This window comes from Dipodomys spectabilis, unplaced genomic scaffold (genome assembly GCF_019054845.1).
Source record: "Dipodomys spectabilis isolate Male_0828 unplaced genomic scaffold, ASM1905484v1 ptg000370l, whole genome shotgun sequence".
In the NCBI taxonomy this organism is placed as follows: domain Eukaryota; kingdom Metazoa; phylum Chordata; class Mammalia; order Rodentia; family Heteromyidae; genus Dipodomys; species Dipodomys spectabilis.
This window is the reverse complement of record NW_024871047.1, coordinates 89,804-113,620: the sequence shown is the minus strand read 5'-3', so window position 1 is coordinate 113,620 and position 23,817 is coordinate 89,804. Positions and strand designations below refer to the sequence as shown.

General features: G+C 41.0%; 1 long non-coding RNA gene across 1 annotated transcript in view; it reads left to right on the top strand.

Moving 5' to 3' along the window:
* Positions 1-18,941, top strand: part of LOC122096362 — a 54,259-nt gene extending 35,318 nt beyond the window's left edge. The window contains exons 3-4 of the long non-coding RNA XR_006145289.1: positions 18,315-18,391; positions 18,902-18,941. This is a non-coding gene — a long non-coding RNA (uncharacterized LOC122096362). The remainder of the gene's footprint in view (positions 1-18,314; positions 18,392-18,901) is intronic.
* The last annotated feature ends 4,876 nt before the right edge of the window (positions 18,942-23,817 follow it).

The following is a 23,817-nucleotide window of genomic DNA, read 5'->3' as shown; positions in this document are numbered from 1 at the left end:
CTATAATGTGGCCTCTCTCCTTTTTTCGTTTTTGAGATAGGATCTCGTTGTGAGGCCAAGTTGGCCTCAAACTTAACGATCCTTCAGCCTCAGCCTCCCAGGTATTAGGATTGCAGGCGTGCCTCACAGCTTCTGACTGGCTGAGTAAGGTGGAATTACCTCAGAGGTGATAGGCTGGCTCACCCAAGTCCTCAATGGATACTGTGTCATCAGTCTTAATTCTACCATCTGATCCAACTCTTAAGTGCCCACTTCTGACAGAAGTCAAGTGGCAAGCAAAAAATATCAACTCTCTTTCCCTCAGATTCGAGGGGCACAAAACGGAAGTGCCCGCCATCTTTAACAATGCAGCGTTCGCAAAGCCCGCCAAGGTTGGACCAGGCACCAGGCCTCAAGTCCTTCACGTGACTAGCCGCCATATTAGCCCCTGACCAAGGGGCTACATTGTCTCCTCAAGAAATGAGACAAACATATGGAAAAAAAGAAACAATTTCTATTTATAAGATAGCAAGAACTTCTACTGCCATATTGTAGTGTCAGTAAGACCTTCTCACAGCTAGATTACATGTTAGATACATGTTAGAACAAAACTGTAACTTTCCCGCCTTCTGGACACTGCAGTGACGGGATCCGCCATCTTATGAAGCTAAACTGCACAGGCAGCTAAGTTGAGCCACGCTGCAAAATGCATTTCCATGTGCTTCCCAGACGGTCAGACTGTGCCTGCCATACTTTTCACACCCCCACCTCCAGATCCTGAACATTCTTGTCTCTGCTTACCCTGATCCACACCCAGATTTGCAGAAAAGTCAAAACCAGCTCAGTCAGAAGCTTTGGCTCCTCAGGCCCTGTACTCTGATGGCCTTGTCCTGTCTCACTGTCCATTTGGGGGCCGTAATTTCCACTTAGCAACACTTGCCCTCGGCCAAGTTAGACAGCAAAGATAAGATGGCGCTCGCTTTTTCTCCACACCCTGTAACGCCCACCGAGCTAAACTGTGAAGTCATTTTTCTGTTAACAGCCCGGAGGTTAACTCACACTCCACCAAAACGATCAGCAGCAAGAAAGGTGCAGGGACTCCAGCGAACCGAGGAACTCACAAAACCTACATGTCCAGCCAGCCATACAAACTCCTGATGGTCAGTGGCAAAACACCAAAGCAGGTATCCGCGGCCCCGATGGGCTATGAAAAGCGGGGGGGAAAGGAAGACGGGGGGGGGGGGGGGGTGTGAAGCAAGCAGGTATCCGCGGCCCCGATGGACCAGAAAAAGAAAAGAAAAAGGAGGAGAAAAAAAAAATGAAAAAGCAGGTATCCGATGCCCCGATGGGCCAAAAACTAATTTAAAAACGAAAACAAAACAAAACAAAAAACCCCAGGTATCCGTTGCCCCGATGGGCTTAATTGGGAAAGAAAAAAAAAAATAAAAGCAGGTATCCGCAGCCCGGATGGGCAAACTAAGCCCTCCAAAATGCAAAAACCATGTTACCCACAGGCCCGTCAGATAGAAGAGGGGAGGGGGGGCAAGAAAAATGAACAAAGAAAAAAACCACCCAAACACGTATCCACAGCCCCGATGGGCACAATAGAGAAATAAAGGAAAGAAAACTAAAGCATATTAAAGAGTTGTCAAGCCCAAAAAACCGATTCCAAAGACAAAGTTTCTTTGGGAAAAAAATGACAAATTGCCATGTCCCATGACCTAGGGGGAAAAAAAGTATGGAGGACGATTCGAGAGCATCACCAGAAAAAATGCGCAAATTATAAAATATCTTTATGGAATTTGGACGGCGTTTGGTAAAAGACACCATAACGAGTGGCGTGGAATTGCAAAAAATGGCCCCGAAGGAACCATGTCGTGACGAGAAACCTCACGATCACGCGAACCCAGCCAATATGGCTGCAGAAAACCGTGGCTGCGCTTTTAAAGTGAGAAGGAGCTGAAGGCGGAGAGAACAGAAGAGGAGTGGCCAGAAAGATTGACTGTGTAACCTCTTATTGGAGGTTTTTCTGTACATGCGTGTGCCCAGTCACGAGAAAAAAAAAATGGACATTGAAAAACCGGTAGCAAACATGAAACCAAACCAAAACACGAAAAGATACTTCCATTGTTTGTTATGCTAATGATTATTCTGTGGGTTTAAAGTGTAACCCACAAAGTTGAGAAAGAGCTAGAGTCTCTTTTCTACACCAACATGCTATCTCGCATGTTCATAAACACTGACAAGTGTCTATGAGTGAATTGACAAGCAAGACAAGATGGATGGAGAGGGAGACATTTTATAAAATGGCTATCTGGTCTATAAATAATGACAGAAGGACCGATGGTGATCTGTTTGGATTGCTTAATCTCAGTCCTTGATCTTTTCTATTTTCATACAACGTTTTCATTTTGCGACTTCCAAAATTGGACCAGTCATCATAACAGTATGCTAGGGAGCTGGAAACTGAAAAAACTTATATAAAAATCCAAAGCTTAGTTAAGCAGCAATGCTCACTTGTTTTGACAGCTTGCCCCAGGAGCCTGACAGGTCGTTGGAAAGCAATTAACTGGACAAAGTATTTTAGATTGTTTACCTTAGAAACAAAGACAAGTTCCTCCTAAGGGTAAGAAACATTAAGTATTGAAAAGACATACATATTTTATCCACCTGCTGTCTAAACTTCAAAGGGTGAGTAATTAACATTTCAAACACTGTTTGAACTGATTCTTTCAGAACTCAGATGAATAACAAAAGCACGTAGATTGTCTCCCTCCTTTTTGTGTGAAACTTCTGAGTACTCATTTGTTCAACATTGTGATTCTGTTCCCATGATTAGGGGATTGCAAGTTAGAGACCTACTTGAGCTACTTTGAGAAACTGTCTAAAACTAAAATGAAACAAAAAAAAAACCCTATAGATAGCAGCTAGATGTAACCGCCAGAGGGCAGTGTGAAACTGCCAAAGGCTTGTAGAGGAGACCACGCAAGGAAAGGAGTCAAACTAGGAGATTGCAAGGCAAAAAGTATTCATTCTGAAAGTATCAGAGGAAAATTCCTTATTTTCCTTTCATTTAAAAACGCTTGCCTCAAGACTGTGTGATTAAAAAAATATATTATTCCAGACTAAATCAGTAGATTTTTAATGGGAACACTTCAAATGAGTACAAGCAGATGAACAGACCAGGAATATTAGGAGAAAATAAAGGATGTCCCAAAGAACATCTTGTTACAAATAAGGTCTGTCTGCAGTACAACAAAGAGATGATTAGTCTTCTCTATGACCCTATAAAAACAAATATTTCTCTGAGCACTGGTGGCTCATGCTTGTAATCCTAGCTGAGATATGAGCCCAGACAGGAAAGATCCAGCTTACTCAGGAAAGTCTGGTAAGACTCTTATCTCCAATTCATCATCAAAAAATTGGAAGTGGAGCTGTGACTCAAAGTGGTAAAGCCCTAGCCTTGAGCAAAAGAGCTCAGGGACAGTGCCCAGGGCCCAGAGTTCAAGCTCTATGACTGACTGACTGGCATAAATCAACAAATAAACAAACACAAATATTTCTCAATATTCTGTGCCGACTAAAGACTACTTCCAGAACAACTGACAATCACTTAAGGTACGTAAAACAATAGTAGATTTTGTGGGTATGATACAGAAAGAATCATCAAGTAGAAAAGTTGAGCCACACATTCTCTCTTCTAAGTCTCAATTTCTGTTGAAATGTATTAGAATATTTGGGGAATTTACATACTCACCATTTATGGCGTCCTTCAATGTAAATCCGTCCTTCAATGTAAAACGATGTTGGAGGAAGTTTTCGAGTTTATCAGAACAGAACATGAGCTTTATATGCTTCAAAGCTCAATAAGTGTACAATTAACAGGTTGACAGTTCATTGTATATATACTGTACCTCAAATTTTAAATACTGTCAAAAAGCACTTTGGGGAAAATGGTGGATTAAAAATTGCCTCCGTGTTTGCATGATTCCATGAATAAGAAGAGTTAGAGTAACAAAAAATGTTTTCTGGACTCCCCCCACTCAACCACTCCCAAAAATCTTGGAAATAAAATAATGGAGTTTCTGGGGCAAGATATCAGAATACAAATTTCTTCCTTGTGACTATATGAATAAGAAGGCAATAAGACAATCAGAAGATACAGACGCAGAGCATCAGAAATCAGATGACCGGACAGCAAAAAAGCAGCATACAGTTGCCAAAGAGAAAAGAAGGCAAAGGTCTTCTGCTACAACCTTGTGTCACCAGGTAGAAGGGAGAATGAAGCCGCAACCACTAGGTAAGTCACACAACCCTGGTGACAGCAAACCAGCAATCCTAGCTGCAGCAGAAAAGTCACAGTTCTCAAAATCACTAAATACACCCTGAAGGTGTACTGTAACACTGACTCTGGCTCATTGGGGGAAAAACAGCACCAAATTGTTCCGTGTGTCTTGGCGAGCTACAGCTACACGCCGCCGTACGCTTATTGTTCCGGATTGAGCTACATGGAGGAATTGTTATCTGGGTAGCATACTGATCCCAGAAGCAGTTGGGGTGAAAGGGAAGTCCTGATTCAGACCCATTGAGAAGTTTCAGCAACAGGAAATAACAGCTGTGAAAGGTGCCATGGCCAGTAGTCACCACCTTCTATGGTGAAGGATTAGCCCCCATAGCCTGTGCATTCCTGTAGAGTTAAGAGATGAAAGCCTGGGGCCAACAAATTGCTCAGTCTGTGGAGCTGCCCCTTCTGCCCCATGTGGTACGCTGCAGGACAGATCTGAAAGCTTTCAGCCCAGGTGTGGGGCATCACCGGAACTCTGCACCCTCCTCCCTCTTCAAAAGTTGTTTACTGCTAGGCCAGGTTTGAAAGGGCTAAGAGGCCCCCCCATTCCTCCATTGCAACCCCCTCTAGTGCATATCTCAGTATTTTGTTGCTTTCCCCAATTACCCTTCACAGCATTCAGCTTAGATGTTTACTATTCCTGGATGTACGAACAAGAGACTTCTGCAGCAAGGCCCAGGCTGCAAAGCCTACTAAGGCTAGTAACAGCTCTCTATGTGCAACAAAGGAAGCCTTTGAAGAAAATGTAGCCTGGTCACTGACTGCAACCATAGAATTAACTAGCCTGCCCTTCTCAGCACACGTACAGAAACTACCAAAGTGCTCTTATACTGGTTTGTTTCTGAGTAAAAAAGAGTTGCACACTCAAGAGAAGGCCTCAAAAGCATATGAAAAAGAAGGCAATATCAACTCCCCCCAGAGTTCTTAATTCTTTAATAACTGATTCAAAAGATGTTGAAATGTTTGAAATAACAAATGATTTAAATGTCTGGCTTTAAAATGATCGCTGACCCCAAAGAAGAGTCAAGTAAATGGGTAAAATGTACCTCTGTAATCAATTCATGTTGTGAATGAGAAATTCATCAACCTGAAAAAGACATTCAGCAATGCGGTAAGAAATAATGAAAAAGAACCAAACAAAAGCTTGGGAAATGAAAAATTCAATAAGTTGGGTACTGGTGGCTCATGCCCATAATCATAGCTACTCAGAAGGCTGACATCTCAGGATTGCTGTTCGAAGCCAGCTGGGGCAGGAAAGTCCATGAGATTCTTATCTCCAATTAACCATCAGGAAACCAGAGGTTGCGCTGTGGCTCAAGTGGTAGAGCACTCGCCTTGAGCTGAAGATCTGAGGGACAGCACCCAGGCCCAGAATTCAAGCCCCACAACTGACCCAAAAAAAAAAAAAATTCAATAAAATCTTTCAAAAAGCCAGTGGGCTGCTGCGCACTGGTGACTAACAGCTGTAATCTTAGCTACTAAGGAGTCTGAGTGTGAGGATCCTTGTTAAAAGCCCCAAAAGACAGTAAAGTCTTTGAGACTCTTATCTCCAATTAACAACTAAAAAGCCAGAAGTGGAGCTGTGGCTTAAGTGGTATAGCACCAGCCTTGAATGAAGAAACTAAGGGACAGTACCCAGGCCCCAACTTCAGTTCCAATACCGATGTTCACTCATATACACACATTCTCTAATGGATAAAGGCAGTTTACTGAGACAGCATCATGAAGGAGCTAAAATATGCAGAAGAATGCAGTAGATCATGCAGAAGAACATTAGGAGTTGAATCCAAGCTTGCGAAATTTTAACTGTTAAACAGCAATAAAGGGGCTGGGAAGGTGGCTCAGTGGTAGAGCGCTTGCCTTGCATGCCTGAGACCCTGGGTTCAATTCCTCAGCACCACATAAACAAAAAGAAAAAAGCCAGAAGTGGCGCTGTGGCTCAACTGGTAGAGCGCTAGCCTTTAGCTGAAGAGCTGAGGGACAGCACCCAGGCCCAGAGTTCAGGCCCCACGACTGGACCCAAAAAAACAAAAAACAAAAAAAACAGCAATAAAGAAAATGATAAAACAACAAGCAAAAACTCATGACCATGCACTTCAAGCAATGGGAAACAAACCAATTTCCAATGGTTCATGCTTGTAATCCTATTCAAGAAGCTAGTATCTGAAGATGGTTCTAAGCCAACCCTGGCCGAAAAGTCCCAGACATTTATCTTCAACAAACCATCAAAAGTCAGAGGTGGAGCTGTAGGTCAAGTGGTAAAAGTGCTAATATTGAACAGAAAAGCTCAGGCACAGTACACAGGCCAGGATTTCAATCCCTAGGACTGGCACAAAAGTAAAAGAAAAACGAACAAAATTGACACCAAACTTATGAATTCTTGGTGTAGATGAAGAAGCAAAGGTATAAACTTGAAGCATAAAAAAATTGTTCAGGGTTGGGGAGGTGATAGAGTGCTTGCCTTGCATCATGAGGCCCTGGGTTCAATTCCTGAGCACCACACAAGCAGAAAAAACCGGAAGTGGCACTGGCTCAAGTGGTAGAGTGTTACCCTGAGGGATAAGCCGGGCGCCTGTGGCTCAAGCTTGTAATCCCAGCTACTCAGGAGGCTGAGATCTGAGGATCACGGTTCAAAGCCAGCCCAGGCAGGAAAGTCCATGAGACTCATCTCCAATAAACCACTAAAAAACGAGAAGTGGCACTGTGGCTCAAGTGGTAGAACGTTTGCCTTGAGCTGAAGAGTGCAGGGACAGTGCCCAAGCCCAGAGTTCAAGCCCCATGACCGACCAAAAAAAGAGGTGAGGGATAGTGCCCAGACCCAGAGGTCAAGCCCCAAAACTGACCAAAAAAAAAAAAATCTATTCAACCAACCAAGTATGGTGACACATTCCTGTAGTAACAACAGTCAGGAGACTAGTTCAGGAGAATGATTACTTCAAGACACTACCTCAATAAGGAAAGGAAATATGCTCAGGAAATTCATACACTTTCCAAATTCTACCAGAAGCGTTTAAACACCAAAAACACATGAATAGAATAAAAACCTCTCCTATGTCATGAAAAAGTGCCAAAAGTATAAGATGGAATACTGATGGTCAAAAGAGATAAGCACAAAGTCAAACATACTGAGTACTAGAGCCTCTTGTTTGTAGTCCTAACTACTCAAGAAGCTTAGATCTGAGTATGGAAGTCCGTCTGGACAGGCAAATCCAAGAAGATTAAATGCAATTAACCAGCAAAAACCAGAAGTGGATTTCAAATGGTAGAGCCAAAAAGCAATGCAAAAGTCCAAGGTCTTGAATGCATGCATTAAAAGAAGAAATAAAAAGTCAAAGTCAGCTCACACCTGTAATCCTAGCTACAAGTCCATGAGACTCTTGTTTCCAGTTTACCACCATAAAACTGGAAGTAGCACTGTGGCTCAAAGTAGTAAAGAACTAGCCTTGAGCTGAAGTGCTCAGGGACAGTGCTCAGGCCAAGTTCAAGCCCCATGATGGAAGGAAGGAATGAAGGAACGAAGGAAACAAAGAAGAAAGTCATCAGAATAACAACAGAAATCCTAAGGTCGAGAACACGGATGTTGGTTCACTAAATTTCATAAAATGCAAGTACTACTGGACACAAAAAGTGCTAGATATGGGCTGGGAAGGTGGCTTAGTGGTAGAGCGCTTGCCTTGCATGCATGAGGCCCTTCGTTCGATTCCTCAGCACCACATGAGCAGAAAAAGCCGGAAGTGGGGCTGAGGCTCAAGTGGTAGAGTTCTAGTCTACAGCTGAAGAGCTGAGGGACATTGCCCAGGCCCGAGTTTAGGCCTCATGACCGACAAAAAAACAAAACAACAACAACAAAAAAAAACCTGCTAGATAAAATAATAAAGAATGACCTCAGTATCAAACAGTAACTAATAGATCATTAATTAAAATTCAATGAAGAAACTTGCTGAACTATTCCACAGATCATATAAACTCACAGACATGTACAGAAAAATTTCATCCAACAGTTTCACAACAGACATTCTCTCTTCACCCATGAAATCCAAAATCGATCTCATTTTAGACCATAAAACAAATCTTAACAAATAAAAAATACTGAAGCAATCACTGGCATCTTAGTAGATCCTGATGGAATATAACTAGAAGTCAACAACAAAAGAATTATACTTCTGAATGATCAAGTGATTGAAGAAATCATACAGGGGATAATTTTTTTTTCAATTAACCAGCAAAAATTTGCAATTTGAACTCTTGTTCAAGTGGTAGAGTGCCAGCCTTGAGCAGAAAAGCCAAGGGACAGTGCCCAGTCACTAAGTTCAAGCCCTAGTTTCAGTCATGACATGCTCATGCAAGCACGCATGCACAAACACACGCAGATTTTCAAAGCAGGGTACCAGTGGCTTACAGTTGTCTTAGCTATTCAGAAAGCTGAGAACTGAGGATTGCTGTTAGAAGCCAGCTCTGGAAGAAATGCCTGAGACTTTGGTCTCCAGATAACCAGCAAAAAACTGGAAGTGTGGCCCAAGAGGTAGAACTCCACTGAGTGATAATGCTAAAGGATATTGCTCCTGAATTAAAGCCCTAGTACCAACACCCACTCTCTCTCTCTCTCTCTGTGTCTCTCTCTCACACACACACACCCCTCACTTGAGACTGAGTGAAGGCAATTCTAAGAGAAATTTATACCCATCTACATTAAACTCCAAAGAAGCTAGACATGATGGGACGTGCCTGTAATCCTAGCTACTCAAGAGGCTGGAGCAAGAGGTTTGTAAGTTGAGATCTAATCTTGACAAAAATGAGACACCTTGTCTCAAATCAATCAATCAATCCCAGAAGGCTGATGATACTGACAGTCTTCAGTTTGAGGGAGGAAATGGCAGGATGGGGGCATGAAGGCAGTTATCAATGGCTTAAACCTGTAATCCCAACTACTAAGCAGCCTAAAATCTGGAAGATGTCAGTTCTAGGCCAGCTAGCCTGAGTAGAAAAGTCCACTATATTCTATTTCTAAAGTAAACAGTAAAAAGCAGGCCTGGAGACATGGCTCAAGTTTAGAGGCCCTGAGTCCACATAACAATGTCAAGGTCTTAAAAATACAAGAACAAGCCAAATGCAAACTCAATAGAAGGAAAGAATGATAAACGGGCAAAAATTTGTGAACTGGAGAGGAAAAAATATCTCCAGTAAGCCACTCAGGAAAATGTAAGTGGTGCTGTGGCTCAAGAAGTAGAGCGCTAGCCTTGAGCTGAAGAGCTGAGGGACCGTGCCCAAGCCCAGAGTTCAGGCACCGGTGGCTCATGCCTGTAATCTTAGCTAGGAGACAGATGTGCGGATTGAGGTTCAAAGCCAGCCCGGGAAGGAAAATCCATGAGACTTATGTCCAATTTACCACCAGAAAACGGGAAGTGGCGGTGTGGCTCAAAGTGGTAGAGCACTAATTAAACGCAGATAAATAATCCAAACCAAATAGGCTATTCATGTTACCGAAAACAATCTACAGATTCAACATATCAATGACATTTTACACAGAAATATGAAAATCAATCCCAAAATTCATGTAGATGCATAGAAGATCCTGAATACTCAAAGCAATCTTGAGCCAAAAGAGGTTTCACAAAACTTCAGATGATACAGCAGAGCCATCGTAACTAAAAGAACAGGTTACTTGTGTATGCCCTAGCGTGTGTGCGTGCATGTGCGTGCGCGCGTACACACACACACACAAGGGCTGGGAAGGTGGCTCAGTGGTTAGAGCGCTTGCCTTGCATGCGTGAGGCCCTGGGTTCGATTCCTCAGCACCACATAAGCAAAAAGAAAAAAGCCAGAAGTGGAGCTATGGCTCAAGTGGTAGAGCACTAGCCTTGAGCTGAAGAGCTGAGGGACAGCGCCCAGGCCCAGAGTTCAGGACCCACTACCGGACCCCAAAACACACACACACACACACACCAACATATTGAAATGTGAAATAGAACACAGACTCAAGGAATGAACTCATGCTTCATGCCAGTGACTCACACCTATAATCATAGCTACTCAGAATCAGATTTGAGGGTCACAGTTCAAAGCTATATCAGGCAGTAAAGTCTAAGACTGTTATCTCCAATAAATTACAGAAAAAGCTTCAAGTGCAGCTGTGGCTGGCGTACAGTGCTACCCTTGAGCAAAAGAAGCTCACTACACAGAAGCCCTTTGAATTGCAGTTGTACAAAATGATTTTCCTGAGCAGGCAAGAATATCAATTGACATGTGTTTTCATCAAATTAAAAACCTCCCCGGCAAAGGAAACTTACCAGAATGAAGTAATTGTGTATAGACAGTGGGAGTTTTGTCCAACTACTCTTCTGAGACTGTATTCATATCCAGAATATATAAAGAACTCAAAATTCCAGTAGAAATTATAAAATCAGTGAGTCAATAGACTAAACAGTTCTCAAACTAAGAAATACAAGTAACCAATAAACACATGAAAAGCTTTACCATCAAATGAATGGAAATCAAAATTATATTAAGATTCCATTCTGCTGGACGCCTGTGGCTCATGCTTGTAATCCCAGCTATTCAGGAAACAAATCTGGGGATGGCAATTCAAAGCCAGCCTGGACAGGAAAGTCTTTGAGACTCTTACTTCCAATTAACAACAAAGAAGCCAGAAGTGGAGTAGCCTTAAGCACTAGCCATAAGCACAAACGCTCAGGGACAATGCCCAGGCCCTGAGTCCAAGCCCAGGAATGGTGCGTGCGCACACGCTCACACACGCACTGAAAATGGCAAGTAAAAGAAGTTATGTGAATTTTCAGAAATGACAAGCCTATAAGTCTTATCTATTCATCTTAGTTTGTGAACATAAAGATCATTGTCCTAGCCTGTGCCCATTTTGAGTTTTCAATGGAATGCTTTTGTAATGTATGCTAAATGTGACTATGACAGTGAAGTCCTAAGTGTTCTACTTATTGGAATTTCTTATCCTTTTTTTTCTTTTTCTTTTTGCCACTCGCAGAGCTTGAACCCCTAGGCCTGAGTGCTGTCCCTGATCTTTTGTGCTTAAGGTTAGTTCTCTACCACTTGAAGCTCCACTTCAGGTTTTTTGTGATTAATTGGTGATAAGCCGCTCATGGACTTTCCTGGCTTTGAATCGAAGTACTCAGATTTCAGCCTCCTGAGTAGGTAGTATTACAGGTGTTAGCCACATGTGCCCAGCTGCTTATGTGTGTTTTATAGCCAAGTAGGAAAAACAGCCTGCATGCCTGCCTGCCTGCCTTCCAAATTTAATCCCTTCACGGCTCTTCCCTTCCCCCCTCTCCTCCCTGCCTTCCCTTGTCCCCTCCCTCCTTTCCTCCCTCTCTCTTCATTCTCTTTCTTTCTCTCTCTTCTTTCCTCCTTTCCTTCCTTCCTCCCTCCCTCCCCCCTCCCTTTCTCTCTCTCTCTTTCTTTCTTTCTCTCTTTCTTTTTTTCTTTCTTTCTTTCTCCTGTTCTGGGGCTTGAACTCAGGCCATGGGCCCTGTGCCTGAGCATTGCCCCAAGACTAGTGAGCTACAGCTCCACTTATGGGTTTTTCTGTCGTTCATCGGAGATAAGAATCTCTCAGACTTTCCTGCCCAGGTTGGTTTCAAACCACAATCCTCAGATTTCACCCTCCTGAGTAGCTAAGGTTAAGGACATGAGCCACTGGTGTCTGGCTTGGAACAATTACTTATGAAAAAAGAAAAATGCAATGGAGCTAGTACATCTTGAACACATATTTTCGGCATTCAATGAAACTCTACCTCTGGTTCCCTCTCTCTCCTCTTTCTTCTCCCTGCCTTCCTGTGGTTCCCCTCCCCCCTCCCTTTCTTTTGTCTCTGGCTGGCTGGCCTGTCTGTTTTTCTTTTCTTTCCTCCTTTTTTCCTTTTTGGAAGTACTAGGAATTGAATGGTTTCAAAGCCTTGTGCTTGGTAGTGCTAGGCTACCATTTGAGCCAGTCCTCCCAGAACCTTTTTGCACTAGTTATTCTCTAGATCATGTTGGTTATATTTGTCTGGCCATAGCCGTATTCCCCCAATCTCCCAAGAAACTAGGAATACAGAACTGAACCATCAGGTCTGGTTGTCTTTGGTCTTTTCTGGGGACAGTTTTCTCAGTTTGAAATTGAGGCAAGTAGTTCATCATTATGTAATTGATATATTCTATTGCCATTCAAAACTCAGGTATATACTCAATAGAAATTGAGACATGAATAGTTGGAAGTGAGGGTACAAAGTTTGCACCATTTTTGTGAATTAATAAGAGCTTTTGAAACTGAACATATGACCATATAAGATGAGCTGGGAAGGTGGCTCAGTGGTAGAGCACTTGCCTTCATGAAGCCCTGGGTTCGATTCCTCAGCACCACATAAGCAGAAAAACCTAGAAGTGGCCCTGTGGCTCAAATTGAGCTGAAGAGCTGAGGGACAGCAAGCACTGTACAGTAAATCATGTTCCAAGAGCCCTTTGTTTTTTGAGACAGTCTTACTGTTTTTAAAGTGGACTTGATCTTCTAATCCTCCTGTCTCCAACTGCTTGCAGTACTGACTTGTACCACCATGCCTGGCCAAGCAGCTTGTTCTAAGCCCCGTTTTGCTGTTGAGTCATTCAGTGACTCACTAGACCCAAATACTCCCTCTCTCTGGGTTGTTCTCCCATCTTTTCAATTAGTAACATACATCCTCACAGAACATCACAAGCCAGGATACCATAAAGACACTTGCACATCCATGTTCATTGCTGCCCTATTGTAGATATAGCTCAGATGCCCCACAGTAGATGTGTGGATTAAAAAAAAAAAATGTGGTGCTGGGCTATGAAGTTGGCTCAGTGGTAGAGTGCTTGCCTTGCATGCACGAGGCCCTCGGTTCGATTCCTCAGCACCACATAAACTGAAATGGCCAGAAGTTCTTTTTTTTTTTTTTTGCCGGTCATGGGTCCTAAACTCTGGGCCTGGGCACTGTCTTCAGCTCAAGGCCAGTGCTCTACCACTTGAGCCACAGTACCACTTCCAGCCTTTTCTGCTTATGTGGTGTTGAGAAATCAAACCCAGGGCCTCATGCATGCAAGGCAAGCACTCTACCACTGACCTACCTTCCCATCCCCTGGCCAGAAGTTCCTGACCGTGTGTGTGTGTGTGTGTGTGTGTGTGTGTGTGTGTGTGTGTGTGTGTGTGTGTGTGCGTGTGCGTGTGTGCGTGTGTGCGCGCGCGTGCAGGGAAGCTAGGAGGAGGGAAACGAGAAGACATACAACAGAGGGGTCCACCAACTGTACTGGACATTGATGAAAATGAACTAAGCAACTCAAGCCAGGGATGGGAAGGAGAGAATGAGAGGGAAAGAGGGAACAGCTTCTCTAAACAAAAGAAATGTACATATAACCCGATGTGGAAGAAATAGTTGTATTGTCAAAGCTCATAGAATTCACAAACTTTATAGACCATGATAATGACAATTTGCCTTGTGAAGGTTAAAATGCGTTTGTGACTTTAAGTATCACTATCTCACAATACTGTGAAATTTATGTAATCACTTAATCTCAATTAACGTATTTTAAAAATGTGGTGCCATGGGGCTGGGAACGTGGCTTAGGGGTAGAGTGCTTGCCTAGCATTCATGAAACGCTGTGTATGATTCCTTAGTACCATATAAACAAAAAAATCTGGAAGTGGCATTGAGCCTCTAGTGGTAGAATGCTATCCTTGAGCAAAAGAAGCTCAGGGACAGTGCCCAGGCTCTGAGTTAAAGCCCAAGGACTGGCAAAAGAAAAAGAAAAAAAAAAATGCCTATACAGTGGAATTTTGCACAGTCATTAGGAAGAATATAATATTATGTCATTTGCAGGAAGATGAATGGACCTAAAACAACTCGTGAAATGAGGTAAGCAGAGCTCAGAACAATGGCACATATTCTCATGTGAAAGCTAGGTCTAAAATACAGAGACATAATAAATTATGCTCTTAGGAGAGGAACACAAAATCATAAAACCTATGTGTAGTTGATCATACAGAATAATATTTCTGGAAATGAAAACCAGGTTTTTTTCCTTAAAAAAAAAAAAGAAAAAGAAGAACATCCTAACCACAGAAATACAGCTTACTCAAATACGGCTTTACTCAAAAAGAATTTGGTTCTAGTCTTTTAACACCTACCTAGCTGCTGGAACTTTGGGCAAATTGGGTTACTTATTTGGGCCTGGGCTTTTTTTTTTTTCCTTAAGGGACAATCAGCCCTTAGCTGATCATCTAATGTGATAACACAAGCACAAGCTAGCCTTTTTTTACACATAGATTATGGTTTTATTTTGTTATATATTTTGCTATTCATTTTTTTTTTACAAATTATTGTGATTAAGTGATTACATAATTTCACAAATTTCACAGTATTGTGGGATAGTGATGTTTAGTTAAAGTCACAAACACATTCTAACTTTCATGGGGCAAATTGTCTATCGTCTATAGAGTTTATGAGTTCTATGAGCTTTGACAATACAGTTATTTCTTCCAAATAGAGTGATATGTACATTTCTTTCCTTTTGTTTAGAGTAAGTTGTTCCCTCTTTCCCTCTCATTCCCTCCCTCCCATCGCTGCCATTGAGTTGCCTAGTTCATTTTGATCACTGTCCAGTGCAGCTGATGGGTCCTACTGTTGTATATTTTTCCCTGATTCTCTCTAGTTCTGTGTCCTCCTACTTTCCCTCCGGTGTGCACATATATACCATATATGTGATCAGCAGCATGGGGTTATTTAGTAGTGATTCAGCCAGATTCACGTTTTGGATTTAACATCCACTTATCAGGGAGACCATGTGCCATTTGTCTCTTTGCTCTTGGCTTACCTCACTCAACATGATTTCTTCTAGTTCCATCTATTTCCCTGAAAATGCCATTATTTTGTCCTTTCTAATGGCTGCATAATATTCCATTGTGTATAGATACCACAATTTTTGGATCCATTCATCTGTGGGGGTGCATCTGGGTTGTTTCCATATGCTGGTTATTGTGAACAGTGCTGCAGTAAACACGGAGGTCTATGTGTCCTTGTATCCTGGTCATAGGGGAGGTCAATATTTAGCTTTCTGAGGATCCTCCAGACTGCTTTCCAAAGGGGCTGTATAAGTGTACATTCCCACCAGGAGTGTAATAGGGTTCTTCTTTCTCTGCATCCCCTCCAGCATTTGTCACTGGTTGACTTTAGGATGTGGGCCGTTCTGACTGGGGTAAGGAGGTATCTCAGGGTTGCATTTCCTTTACAACCAGTGATGATGAACATTTCCTCATGTGTTTCTTTGCCATTTTTGCTTTTTTTTGGGGGGGGGGGGTGTCCAGTCGTGGGCCCTGAACTCTAGACCTGGGCGCTGTCTCTCAGCTCATCAGCTCAAGGCTAGCGCCCTACCACTTGAGCCACAGTGCCACTTCCAGCTTTTTTCTTTTTTGCTTATGTGGTGCTGAGGAATCAAACCCAGGGCCTCAGGCATGCAAGGTAAGCGCTCTACCACTGAGCCACCTTCCCAGCGCCTTCTTTGCCATCTTTATCTCTTCTTCTGAGAAGTCTCTCTTTATAGTCCCTTGCCCATTTAGTAATTGGTTTGTTAGGTTTGGGAGGGATTAATTTCTTGAGTTCCCTGTATATACAGGATATTAACCCCATTGTCTGATATATTGCTGGTAAATATTTTTTCCCAGTTAGTTGGTTGTCTTTCTAGCTTGGTTGCTATGACTTTAACAAGCTAGCTTTGTTAAATACTTTTGAGGTGAAGTTGAAGAAGCTAGAAATCTGAAATCGGGAAGAATCAAGAGGCTGGAAGGCAAAAAGAAATTTGAGAGAGAAAAATAAAACCAAGATAAGCAAGGAAAAGAGGAAGACCGCTGGTTCATCCAAGTGGATATAGGCTGCAAGAGCAATTGCCATCAGTTAGGAAATCGCTTCAGGAGGGGTCGCTGGACCTGTGGGTCTAGTTGCTGGTGGAGCTATTTGGTTACAGCTTGCTGCTGGGCCCAGATCTATTTGGATGTGACACAGACTCCAGTCTTTTACAATCCTAGCCTGTGTTAGTGTAGCATCTGAGATGGCGGTGACGTTCCACAGCCGTCTGTTTACCAGCAATGGCAAGGCTAAAGAAAGTCCAGAAACTTGCTAGTTGTGAGTTGCTAGTTGCTAGTTTGTGAGTTGTGGTTAGCGCTGAACCCCATGTCAGGTGGAAAAGTAGCCAACAGACAAGGCCACCCACGTCAGGATGCTGTTTCTGTCTGTGGGAAGAAAAACCTGAAAACCTGCCTGCCTTCCCAACCAATGTGTTCAGAATATGAAATTATTATATTCTCTCTCCTTTGGTCATGTGATCACCACCGGTGAAGGCTAGAAGGCTGCTAACAAACTAGGTCCTTTAGAGAAATTCTGGCTGGATGATTCTCATGATTTTTTTCTTGTCTAGTGCTTTTTTTTTTTTTTTAAATAAAAAGTGTCCTGCTCCAAAATGCAACCTATCATTTCCCCAGAGCTCTCAGGAAAAGACTAAAAGATTCCTTGTTTCCTTGTCTCTGCCTTTTTTAGTATACTGTTTCATTCAAAATGCTTCCTTAATGACTTGGTATTCCCCATTAATGCATGGGTTATTGAAGACTGATATGTTCATTATGGTCTAGATTAAACTCCCCCACACACCATGCCTCTTATACATACACTAAATGAAGACTCTGGAGCTATGTAATATCATTTGGATTTGGCCTTGAAGCATGTCAGACTGGGTATGTGCATATAGAGAACATTTAGGAGAGCTGTCATATTTTGTGGATTGCTAAATTGATTATTCCCTAATAACCAACAAAGCTGGGTTTTGTTGCCTTTCTAATTTCTGTTAGTTTCTCTTTTTCCTTTGAATAATTCTAAGTATTTCCTTTTAATGTTATTTTAAGTTTTTATTACCTCTCTTTTCTGTAGCCACAGAGATTACAATATCTATATTTAACAGTCAGCTTATACGTTTTACCACTTAAAGCATTTATGTAAATTCTTCATGCTCCCCAACTACTCTATCTGACTGGGGTGTGTGGGGGGAGGGAGGGCTTGAGGGCCTCCCACATTCACTTGGCTTTTTTATTCACAATGAAAAGGAACTTCCATTTTGTCCCCACAGTGACTTTAAAAAATAAGAAAAAGGGAGGGGGGGGGTTGCCTATCCAGGTACCAGCATCTCAAACCTGTAACCATAGCTACTCAGGAGAGTGCGGTTCAAAGCCCAGCCTAGGCAGAAAAGCCCAAGAGACTATATCTCCAAAATAACCAACAAAAGGCTGGGTGGAGGGATGTTCAATGGTAGAGCGTAAGCTAAGTAAACAAGCTGATATGCAAGAGTGTGAAACCCTGAGTTCAAATCCCCCTTCCCCAATATCTATACCTGTCTGTCTTGCTATTGCCATCTATAGATAGATAGCTATATAGCTGTAGATATGGATAGATACCTAAGTGTTTTATGTTTGTGTTTTAATTTTTAGTTTCAGGAATCATATTTTAAGAGAAGAAAAACAGCTTTTTATATTTGCTCAGCCAAAAAATGTGATTAATGCACCCAAATACCAATTTTGTTCTTCCTTCATCACCCAACCCCCAACCTCCCTCGCAGTACAGGAATTTGAATTCTAGACCTTTTGTTTGCAAAATGAGTGTTCAGCCTCCTGAACATTCCTTTAACCCCTTTCGTTTTGAGATAGGATCTCAGTTTCTGTCTGGACTGTAATCTAATTATTTATGCTTCCATGAACCTGCAGTGACAGGCACATAGCACTGCATGCAGCTATTGGGCATCTAAGAAAGTATCTCTCAAATGTTTTTGCCCTAAACTGCTTGTCCCCTTCTCAGTCTTCCTATTAGCATGGATTTCAGGTGTGAGCCATCAGCACCCAGCTTGTATTTTGAGATGAGGTGTTACCAAGTTTTATTTTTCCTAGGTTGTCCTTGAACATTAATCTTGCCATTTCTGCCTCCCATCATTACAGGTGTCAATCCTCATGCCTGCCCTCTTTCTTTGTTTCTTAATGATCCCAGCTCCCCTTGGATACAATATTCCTTCAAAGTAAGTAATTCCATTATGTCAGAAATTTAGATTTTTACTGGTCTATATTTAGGCATTGAGCTTACTTACTGTTATTTCCTAAACTTTGTTATAGTTCTTTGTTAAATCGTAAGCCTAGGTATTAAGGATTCCATTGTAGGTCTATAAAGTAAGATTTCATATGTAAATGAAGAGGCTTTTACTTATTCCTTTCCATTATCATTATCCTTTATTTTCCTCTTACTTACTTATTAGAATTCCCTTTTAATACCCTGTTGAATAGAAGTGGTAAGGACAGATAGTCTGGCCTTAGGGTGGTTTTTCAGGAGAAAATATTTAGTCTTTCACTAGTATGTATGAATTTAGCTATAGGGTTTTATGGTTGTTTTATAGAATTCCTTTGTTAGATTAAGATATTTTTCATTCTCAGTTACACTGGACTTTTAAAGTCTTGAGTGAGATTTAAACTTAGTCAAATGTTATTTCTAGTCCTTTTGAATGATATTGTTACTTTTGCTGCTGATCACATAGATGGTATTATATGTGCACACCAGAGGGAAACCAGAAGGACGACACAGAACTAGAGGGAATCAGGGGAAAACATACAACAGAAGAACCCATCAGCTGCACTGGACATTGATCAAAATGAACTAAGTGATGGGAGGGAGTGAACGAGTGGGAAAGAGGAAACAGCTGACACGATGCAAAACAAAAGGAATGTACATATCACCCTATGTGGAAGAAATAACTGTATTGCAAAGCTCATATAACTCATAAATGTTATAGACCACGATAGACAATTTGCCCCATGAAAGTTAGAATGTTTGTGACTTTAACTAAGCATCACTATCCCACAATACTGTAAAAATTGGGAAATTATGTAATCACTTAATCACAATAAAGTATTTGAAAGATGATATTGTTTCTTTAATGTATTGACTACATTGAATTAATTTCAGTTATGAAACAGGTCTAGCTTTCTGGAATAAACCCTTACTTGGTTATAATATATATGCCCATACTTATATATTTTTGGAGTACATTTATAAAACATTTCTTAAGAATTTGTTGTCCTGGGTCTGAACACTGTCCCTGAGTTCTTCAGCTCAAGGGTAGCACTCTACCATTTGAGCCACAACACCACTTCCAGTTTTCTGGTGGTTAATTGGAGATAAAGAGTCTCACTGACTTTCTTGCCCAGGCTGGCTTTGAACCGTGATCCTCAGATCTCAACCTCCTGAGTAGCTGGAATTACAGGTGTGAGCCACCAGCGTCTGCCAAGGATTGTTTTTATGAAGAAAATGACTTTATAGTTTTCTTAGTGAAATTTCTTTCTGAGGCTCAGTGTGGCTTCACTAAAGTGAATTTTTCATAATAATTGTTACAGAATCCATCTTATTTAAACCACAGATGTTGCATTACCAATTTTTTAAAGTTTGTTTATTAAGTAGTTGTTTAATGCAGTTACAATTATAAAAGTCAGGTTATGAATACAATGCATCTTGGTCAATGTTACCCTTTCCTTTGTTCTTTCCCATCTTTCTCCGTCCCATCCTTACCCTCAAGTTTACACAGTTCAATTTTTACCTGATTCATATTGACTACAATGACTGTATTTGCTCACCTTCCCATTCATGTGCCTAAAAAAGCATGTTTTTGCTTTCTGCTATTCATTTTGATAGACAATTCATTAGTTGTTCAGAGTAGTTACATTGGGTTTCTCCCTTAACTGTGGCATCCTTTAGTTGTCTCTGAGCTTGGCTTACTTCACTTAATGTCATTTTTTTCGTAGGTCTATTCTTTTCCCTGCAAATGACATTGTTTCTGATGAATGAGTCGAATTCCATTGTGCAAATGTAGCATTTTCTGCATGCACTCTATTATCTATTATCCACTCTATTGTAGAATGTCTGCGCTGGTCCCTTAACTTGGCTACAGCGAGTAGTGTAGCAGTGGACATGGATGTACAAGTGTCTACACTGTGTTATGACTTGTAATATTCTGGATAGATGCCTGAAAGCGGTATGGCTAGATCATAGGGGAGGTTCTTTAGGTTTTTTGAAGTATCTTCAAACTGCTGTACTAGTTTATCTTCCCACCCACCTTGCCAACACCAGCATGTTATTGCTCTTTTCTATTTGCTGGCCAATTTTTACTAGGTTATTTTGGCAGTGAGTGGTTTTTTGAGTTACTTGTATAGTCTGGATATTAAGTCCTTGTCAGATGCATACTTGGTAAAGGTCTAATCTAAATCTATAGGCTGTATTTTTAGTTTAGAAATTGTGTTTGATGTGCAGAAACTTTTGAGTTTGATGCAATCCCATTGTCAGGATTCTGCTCACTGAGCCACTGGAATGAAGATCCAGTGATTCTTTCACATACAGATGTACAACTTTTGCAACATCAGTACCCTAACCAGTAACATATATTTGGGGTTCCTTTGTCAATACCAGATGGCTCTATGTATCTGGGTTTATTTTGGGGCTTTCCAGTCTATCCTATTAGTCTTTTTCTTTTTTCCCCTGTCATGGGCCTGAATTCTGGCCCTGTCCCTCAGCTCTTCAGCTCAAGGTTAGTGCCCTACTACTTGAGCCACAGCACCACTTCAGGCTTTTTCTGCTTATGTGGGGCTGAGGAATCGAACCCAGGGCCTCATGCATGTGTGGCAAGCACTCTACCACTGAGCCACCTTCCCAGCCCCTATCCTATTAGTCTTTGGACCTATTTTCATTCTTGTGCCACTGTTTTTGTTATTAAACTTGTGGAGTAAACTTTGAGATCAGGAAAGCTCAGATTTGCTTGGATTTTAAGAGTCATTTGTAGATCCATTTGAATTTTTTGATTTCTTTTTTCTATTTTTGTGAAGAGTGACATTGCATTGATTTGTATATGGCTTTTAACAATATGATCATCTTCACATTATTAATCCTGTCATTCTAGGAACATGTGAAATCTTTTCCACATCCTGCTATCTTCTTCAGTTTCATTCTTCATTGAATGGTGTTAATACTTTCAACCACATCAATGTCCTTTGCAAAAATTATACCTATTACCAATTACTGCAAAATTACTGTTACTACCTAGTTAAACATCATATGTTCAACCTAGAGCTTGTTAGGGGAACAAGAAAGAGTCTTGATAAATTTTAATTTGCTGAAATATACATTCTCTGACCACAGCGAATTGAGGTTTACAACAGAAATCAGTATAATAAAGTCATCTAGGAAAGTCAGCAAGCATTTGGCAATTGAATAACAATCCTAAATAATCCATGCATTATGGGGAATTCCAACAGTAATTAAGGAAGCATTTTGAATGAAAGAGTATACTGGAAAAGTGTAAATTATAGTTTAAACTGTGTGTTGGGGGTAAGAGTTAAATACCACTAAACAAAGGCCCTTCCTTAGGAAGCTAAAGAAAAGCACACTGGAAGTAGAAATAGCAATCAGTGATATACAAGTCAGATCCACAGGAAAAGCCCTAGTTTATTTAATAAAGAAAATGATACTGTGATGTGTTACAATAGTAAGGGAATAAAGTAAATGCTGTCAGCATTATATGCAGAAGCTGTCTGATCTTGAATTCGCTTTTTAAAAGTGCCTTCAAATGACCTATTTGTGTTTGGCTTTCAAGAATCAGTAACATTTTCTCAATGAATATTTTAAGCAAGAGAAATAGTAAGAAAAAAACATGTTTGTAGGAAATGCAAATTACACCAGAAACAATGGCTTATTTTCTGGAAAACAACAAATGCTAGAAAATAGAGGAGCCCAGGAACCTTATTCACTGCAAAATGAGAATGTAAATTAGTTATGCCACTAGAAGTGAAGATTGGGTATCTCTCAACAAAGTAAAACTTAAAGTACCTATTATACCTACTGCTTAGGCACATAGTTGAGAAAATGTAAATAAAAATGTATCACAACTGTGCTTATAGCAGCAACATTTATAATAAAATGAACCTGAGTGTTCAAACTGATGATTAAGTAAAGAAAAAGATGCATAATCACAATGGAATATTATTAACCAGTAGACAGGAAAATACATGGAACTGGAAAAGGCAAACAATGTGAGTTTTCAGTCATATATGAAATCCAGACATAATTAAAAGATATGTTATGTCAATGTGGAATGATTGGGGGAAGAAGTGAAAATAGCAGTGAGTACATATTTCATTACTTCACAATGGGCAAATTTTGGGTTGATCAAGCCTCCAGCTTTATCAGTTAAACCAGAACTATACTTCTGAAATGAGATTCATGAACTTTCCTACTGAGGTGCCTTAGAACACCATACTTAGGTAACTAGTATTACAGGTGTTACACTCCAGCGTCAGGTTATAAATGAAGATGCTATGGAATTTTCAGCACTATTACCGTCTTCCAAGTCCATGTTTTGTTCTTTATGGCCCATTGTGAGTGTGTGTATAGAGGTCTGACTTCATTCAAAGATTTTTCACTCAAGGCTAGTGCTGTAGCATGCACCACAGCTCCATTTCTGAGCTTTTGGTGATTAATGGTGATGAGTCTCTTGTGCGTTTCTACTCAGGATGTATTCAACCAGTGACCTTCTGATGTCAGCCTCCTGTGTACCTAAGATTTCAGGTATGATCAACCAGCTCTAGGTTCTTTGGTATTTTTATGCTATCAAGTTCTAGATATGGTTCAAAAGATATTGCATGAAGTTTAATTTGTCTTAGGAATTGCAGTTGTGAGCTTTTATTTTGAATTTTTTTGTATATGCTATAAATTTGTTTGCATGCAGGTTCCCCAATATTTACTGGAATATCCTTTCTAGATTGTGTATTAACGTCAACCTTTCAGGATTAATTGAAAGTATGCACTTGTTTCTGGGTTCCCTATTGTATCCCATTATTCTCCATAGCTGCTTTTATCACAGTTCTGTACTATTTCTATCTGTATAGAATACAGATAAAATACAATTTGCAATCAGGTTTTTCGGTTTTTGGTTGTTTTTTTTTTTTTAATTGTCAATTGTGGGGGCTGAACTCTGGGCCTGGGCATTGTCCCTCAGCTCTTCAACTCAAGGCTCGGACTCTACCAGTTGAGCCACAGCACCACTTCCCGCTTTTTTTTCCCCCTGTTTGTGTGGTATTGGCAGATTGAACCCAGAGCTTCTCATATATATATATCTCCAAATGGGATTTTTTAATATATTAATGTACATAGATATGTACATTATATGTATACATTATATGTATACTGAAATCAGACGATAAAACACACCCACTGGAAGCTGTTGAATAAGAGGGGCTTCCAGAACCATAATCTGACTTAGGTATTGTGCATGCATGTGTAAAACATGATGAAACTGAAAGACGCATTAGAATACCCCAAAAGACTAACAGTGCCCTGGTGCTGGTGGCTCATGACTATAAGCTAGCTACTCAGGAAGCTAAAATCTGAGGATCCCCGTTTGAAGCCAGT